This window comes from Arachis duranensis, chromosome 4 (assembly GCF_000817695.3).
Source record: "Arachis duranensis cultivar V14167 chromosome 4, aradu.V14167.gnm2.J7QH, whole genome shotgun sequence".
Lineage (NCBI taxonomy): Eukaryota > Viridiplantae > Streptophyta > Magnoliopsida > Fabales > Fabaceae > Arachis > Arachis duranensis.
Window position 1 is genome coordinate 81,740,416 of NC_029775.3, and position 6,991 is coordinate 81,747,406.

Below are 6,991 nucleotides of genomic sequence, written 5' to 3' on the forward strand. Positions count from 1 at the left end.
AAGGGTGCACTCTCAGACATCCAGAGCTTTCCAGCAATATATAATAGTCCATACTTTATTCGAGATTAGACGATGCAAACTGGCGCTCAACGCCAGTTCCATGCTGCATTCTGGAGTCAAACGCCAGAAACACGTCATGAACCAGAGTTGAACGCCAAAAACACGTTACAACTTGGCGTTCAACTCCAAGAGAAGCCTCTGCACGTGTAAAGCTCAAGCTCAGCCCAAGCACATACGAAGTGGGCCCCGGAAGTGGATTTATGTATCAATTACTTACTTCTGTAAACCCTAGTAGCTAGTCTAGTTTAAATAGGACATTTTATTATTGTATTAGTCGTCTTCGACCACATCTTTGGATGCCTAGTCCTTAGACCAGGTCCTTCTCCCTATTTTCGAATTCATATCATATTTTGGAGGCTGGCCATTCGGCCATGCCTGGACCATCACTTATGTATTTTCAACGGTGGAGTTTCTACACACCATAGATTAAGGGTGTGGAGCTTTGCTGTACCTCAAGTTTTAATGCAACTACTTCTATTTTTTATTCAATTCAGTTTATTCCTGTTCTAAGATATTCGTTGCACGTCACCATGATGAATGTGATGATCCGTGACACTCATCATCATTCTCACCTATGAACGCGTGACTGACAATCACTTCCGTTCTATCTTATACCGGGCGCATATTTCTTGGATTTCTTAATCAGAATCTTCGTGGTATAAGCTAGAATTGATGGCGGCATTCATGAGAATCCGGAAAGTCTAAACCTTGTCTGTGGTATTCCGAGTAGGATTCAGGGATTGAATGACTGTGACGAGCTTCAAACTCGCGATTGTTGGGCGTGATGACAAACGTAAAAGAATCAATAGATTCTATTCCGGCATGATCGAGAATCGACAGATGATTAGCCGTGCTGTGATAGAGCATTTGGACCTTTTTCACTGAGAGGATGGGATGTAGCCATTGACAATGGTGATGTCCTACATACAGCTTGCCATGGAAAGGAGTAAGAAGGATTGGATGAATGTAGTAGGAAAGCAGAGATTCAGAAGGAGCACAGAATCTTCATACACCTATCTGAAATTCCCATCAATGGTTTACAGAAGTATTTTTATCTTTATTTTCTGTTTATTATTATTATTTTTCGAAAACTCCATAACCATATATTATCTGCCTAACTGAGAATTTCAAGATGACCACAGCTTGCTTCATACCAACAATATCTGTGGGATCGACCCTTACTCACGTAAGGTTTATTACTTGGATGACCTAGTGCACTTGCTGGTTAGTTGTGCGAGGTTGTGAAGAAAGTGCTGAGTTATAAACGCGCATACTAAGTTGAATGCCATTATTAGAGATCACAATTTCGTGCACCAAGTTTTTGGCGCCGTTGCCAGGGATTGCTCAAGTTTGGACAACTGACGGTTCATCTTGTTGCTCAGATTAGGTAATTTTCTTTTTATTTTATTTTCAAAAAATTTTCAAAAATCTTTCAAAAAAATTTTACTTCTATTTTCAAAAAAATTATTCTAAAGTTTTAAGAATGAATTCTAGTGTTTCATGAAGTATGTTGTAGCCTGGTTGGCTGTAAAGCCATGTCTAAATTCTTTTGAACTGAGGCTTCCTCTTCACATGCTTGAACTATGTATGCTAAAGCTTGGCTGGCTATTAAGCCATGTCCAATTTTTGGACCGGAGCTTTAGACTAACATTGAAAGATTCCTGAAATTGTTATTAAAATTTTTGAATTTCTTATTTTATTTTTCCTATATGTTTTCGAAAAAAATATACAAAAATCCAAAAAAAATTATAAAATCATAAAAATCAAAAATATTTTGTGTTTCTTGTTTGAGTCTAGAGTCAATTTTAAGTTTGGTGTCAATTACATGTTTTTAAAATTTATGCATTTTTCGAAAATTCATGCATATGTTCTTCATGATCTTCAAGTTGTTCTTGGTAAGTCTTCTTGTTTGATCCTTGAATTTTCTTGTTTTGTATCTTTTCTTATTTTTCATATGCATTTTTTGTTTGTTAGAGTCCAAGCATTAAAGATTTCTAAGTTTGGTGTCTTGCATGTTTTCTTTTCTTGAAAAGTTTTCAAAAATAAGTCTTGATGTTCATCTTGAGCTTCAAAGTGTTCTTGGTGTTCATCTTGACATTCATAGTGTTCTTGCATGCATTATGTGTTTGATCCAAAATTTTCATGTTTTGGGTCATATTGTGTTTTTCTCTCTCATCATTAAAAATTCAAAAAAAAAAATATCTTTTCCTTTTGTCTCTCAAAATTTCAAAAATTTGAGTTGACTTAGTCAAAAAATTTTAAAATTAGTTAGTTCTTATAAGTCCAGTCAAATTTTCAATTTTAAAAATCTTATCTTTTCAAAATCTTTTTCAAAAATCAAATCTCTTTTACTTTTATCTTATGATTTTCAAAAATTTAAAACTATTTTTCAAAATCCTTTTCTTATTTTATTTCAAATTTTCGAAACTTAACTAACAAGTAATGTGATTGATTCAAAAATTTGAAGTTTGTTACTTTATTGTTAAGAAATGTTCAATCTTTAAATTCTAGAATCATATCTTTTAGTTTCTTGTTAGTCAAGTAATTAATTTTAATTTTAAAAATTAAATCTTTTTCAACCATATTCTTTTAATCATATATTTTTATCATATCTTTTTAAATCATATCTCTTTCAAAAATTTGATTTCAAAATATCCCTTCTAACGTCTTATCTTCTTATCTTTTTAAAATTGATTTTCAAATCTTTTTCAACTAACTAATTGACTTTTTGTTTGTTTCTTATCTTTTTCAAAACCAACTAACTACTTTTTCCTCTCTAATTTTCAAAAATTTCTCCTTCCTTTTTAAAATTCTTTTTTTAATTAATTAATTGTTTTAAATTTTAATTTTAATTTAAATTCTTCCTTTAATTTTTGAAAATCACTAACCCTTTTTCAAAATTAATTTTTGAATTCTCCCCCTCTCATCTTCTTCTATTTATTTATTTATTTACTAACACTTCTGTTCATCTCAAGAATCTGGACCTATCTTCACCCTTGTGTTTGGATTCTTAACTCTTCTCCTTCTTCTATTCCTTTCTTCTTCTACTAACATAAAGGAATCTCTATACTGTGATATAGAGGATTCCTCTCCTTTTCTGTTCTCTTCTTTCTCATATGAGCAGGAACAAGAAAAAAGGCATTCTTGTTGAAGCAGATCCTGAACCTGAAAGGACTCTGAAGAGGAAACTAAGAGAAGCTAAATTACAACAATCCAGAGACAACCTTACTGAAATTTTCGAACAAGAAAAGGATATGGCAGCTGAAACCAACAACAATAATGCAAGGAGGATGCTTGGTGATTATACTACACCTACTTCCAATTTTGATGGAAGAAGTATCTCAATTCCTGCCATTGGAGCAAATAATTTTGAGTTGAAACCTCAATTAGTTGCTCTAATGCAACAAAACTGCAAGTTTCATGGACTTCCATCAGAAGATCCCTACCAATTTTTAACTGAGTTATTGCAGATCTATGAGACTGTTAAGACTAATGGAGTAGATCCTGAAGTCTACAGGCTCATGCTTTTCCCTTTTGCTGTAAGAGACAAAGCTAGAACATGGTTAGACTCACAATCTAAGGATAGCCTGGACTCTTGGGATAAGCTGGTCACGTCCTTCTTGGTTAAATTCTTTCCTCCTCAAAAGCTGAGCAAGCTTAGAGTGGATGTTCAGACCTTCAAGCAAAAAGATGGTGAATCCCTCTATGAAGCTTGGGAAAGATACAAGCAGATGACCAAAAAGTGTCCTTCTGACATGTTTTCAAAATGGACCATGTTAGATATATTCTATTATGGTGTGTCTGAGTTCTCTAAGATGTCATTGGACCATTCTGTAGGTGGATCCATTCACCTAAAGAAAACGCCTGCAGAAGCTCAGGAACTTATTGAAATGGTTGCAAATAATCAATTCATGTACACTTCTGAGAGGAATTCCGTGAATAATGGGATGCCTCAGAGGAAGGGAGTTCTTGAAATTGATGCTCTGAATGCCATATTGGCTCAGAACAAAATGTTGACTCAGCAAGTCAACATGATATCTCAAAGTCTGAATGGATGGCAAAATGCATCCAACAGCACTAAAGAGGCATCTTCTGAAGAAGACGCTTATGATCCTGAAAACCCTGCAATGGCAGAGGTAAATTACATGGGGGAAGCCTTTGGCAACACCTATAATCCCTGATGAAGAAATCATCCAAATTTCTCATGGAAGGATCAACAAAAGCATCAACAAGGCTTTAATAATGGTGGAAGAAACAGGTTTAGCAATAGCAAGCCTTTTCCATCATCTTCTCAGCAACAGACAGAGAATTCTAAGCAGAGCACCTCTAACTTAGCAAATATAGTCTCTGATCTGTCTAAGGCCACTTTAAGCTTCATGAGTGAAACAAGGTCCTCCATCAGAAATTTGGAGGCACAAGTGGGCCAGCTGAGTAAGAAAGTCACTGAAACTCCTCCTAGTACTCTCCCAAGCAATACTGAAGAGAATCCAAAAAGAGAGTGCAAAGCCATTGACATAATCAACATGGTCGAACCTAGAGAGGAAGGAGAGGACGTGAATCCCAATGAGGAAGACCTCAGGGGACGTCTCTCAAGCAAGAATGAGTTCCTTATTGAGGACTTAAAGGAATCTGAAGGTCATATAAAGACCATAGAGATCACATTAAACCTCCTTCTGCCATTCATGAGCTCTGAAAACTATTCTTCCTCTGAAGAGATTGAAGATGTAACTGGAGAGCAAGTTGTTCAATATCTAGGAGCTATTATGAAGCTGAATGCCAAGTTGTTTGGTAATGAGACTTGGGAAGGTGAACCTCCCTTGCTCATTGGTGAACTAGATACATAGGTTCATCAAACTTTACCTCAAAAGAAACAAGATCCTGGTAAATTCTTAATACCCTGTACCATAGGCACCATGACCTTTAAAAAGGCTCTATGTGACTTAGGGTCAGGCATAAATCTTATGCCACTCTCTGTAATGGAGAAGCTGGAGATCATTGAGGTACAGCCTACCATATTCTCATTGCAAATGGCAGACAAGTTAGTAAGACAAGCTTATGGATTGGTAGAGGACGTGTTGGTAAAGGTTGAAGGCCTTTACATCCCTGCTGATTTCATAATCTTAGACACTAGGAAGGAGGAGGATGAATGCATCATCCTTGGAATACCTTTCCTAGCCACAGCAGGAGATGTGATAGATGTTAACAGAGGAGAATTAGTCCTTCAATTAAATGGGGACTACCTTGTGTTTTAAACCCAAGGGTGATCTTCTTTAACAATAGAGAGGAAGCATGAAAAGTTTCTCTCAGTACAGAGTCAAACAGAGCCCCCACAATCAAACTCTAAGTTTGGTGTTGGGAGGCCACAGCCAAACTCTAAGTTTGGTGTTGAATCCCCACATTCAAACTCTACGTTTGGTGTTAGGAGTCTACAACATTAACCTGATCACCTTTGAGGCTCTATGAGAGCCCACTGTCAAGCTAGTGACATTAAAGGAGCGCTTATTGGGAGGCAACCCAATTTTTATTTATCTTATTTTATTTTTCTTTTATTGTTCTTTTATGTTTTATTAGGTTCATGATCATGTGGAGTCACAAAATAAATACTAAAATTAAAAACAGGATAAAAAATAGCAGAAGAAAAAGCTCACCCTGGAGGAAGGACTTACTGGCGTTTAAACGCCAGTAAGGAGCATCTGGCTGGCGTTCAACGCCAGAACAGAGAATGGATCTGGCGTTGAACGCCAGAAACAAGCAACATCTTGGCGTTTAAATGCCCGGAAAACACCCTGAGGAGAGCTGGTGCTGAACACTAGAAACAAGCATGAAACTGGCGTTCAACGCCAGAAACATGCTGTAAATGGGCGCTGAACACCCAAAACAAGCATGAAGCTGGCGTTCAACGCCAGAAACAAGCATCAATCTGGCGTTGAACACCAGGATTGCATGAAAAGGGCATTTTACACACCTCATTGGTGCAGGGATGTAAATCCTTGACACCTCAGGATCTGTGGACCCCACAGGATCCCCACTTACCTCAACTCACCTTCTCTCCTCTTCACACAATCCAATAACACTCTTCCCAAAACCCTTCACCAATCACCTCAATCTCTCTTCCCCATCACCTTTTCACCACTTACATCCTTCTACTCTTCCCCAAAAACCCCACTTACCTTCAAAATTCAAAATCTCTTTCCCACACAAACCCACCCTAAATAGCCGAACCTACTCCCTCTCCCTCCACTATATAAACCCCTCAATTCTTCTTCATTTTCACACAACACAACCCTCTCTTCTCCTCCTTGGCCGAAACACAATCCTCTCTCCCTCTCCTCCATATTTTCTTCTTCTTCATCTATTATTTCTTCTCTTGCTCAAGGGCAAGTAATATTCTAAGTTTGGTAATATTCTAAGTTTGGTATGGTAAAAGCATAGCTTTTTTTGTTTTTCCATAACTACCTATGGCACCTAGGCCCGGAGAGACCTCTAGAAAAGGAAAAGAGAAGACAAAAGCTTCCACCTCTGAGTCATGGGAGATGGGGAGATTCATCTCTAAAGCCCATCAAGACCACTTCTATGATGTTGTGGCCAAGAAGAAGGTGATCCCTGAGGTCCCTTTCAAACTCAAGAAAAATGAGTATCCGGAGATCCGACATGAGATCTAAAGAAGAAGTTGGAAAGTTCTGACCAACCCTATTCAACAAGTCAAAATCTTAATGGTTCAAGAGTTCTATGCCAATGCATGGATCACTAGGAACCATAATCAAAGTGTGAACCCGAATCCAAAGAATTATCTTACAATGGTTCAGGGGAAATACTTAGATTTCAGTCGGAAAGGAGATGCACGCCCATGATGCAAGGAGATGCACGCCCCTACACAAGAAGCGTCAACTTTGATCAAAGGTTGGACCAAGTCCTTATAGACATATGTGTT

General features: G+C 37.4%; 1 non-coding gene across 1 annotated transcript; it reads right to left on the minus strand.

Annotated features, from left to right (window-relative positions):
- Positions 1–3,713: 3,713 nt before the first annotated feature.
- On the minus strand, positions 3,714–3,817 carry LOC127746845 (small nucleolar RNA R71). Its single transcript, XR_008008657.1, has one exon. It is a non-coding gene; the product is annotated as a small nucleolar RNA R71 (small nucleolar RNA).
- Positions 3,818–6,991: the final 3,174 nt, after the last annotated feature.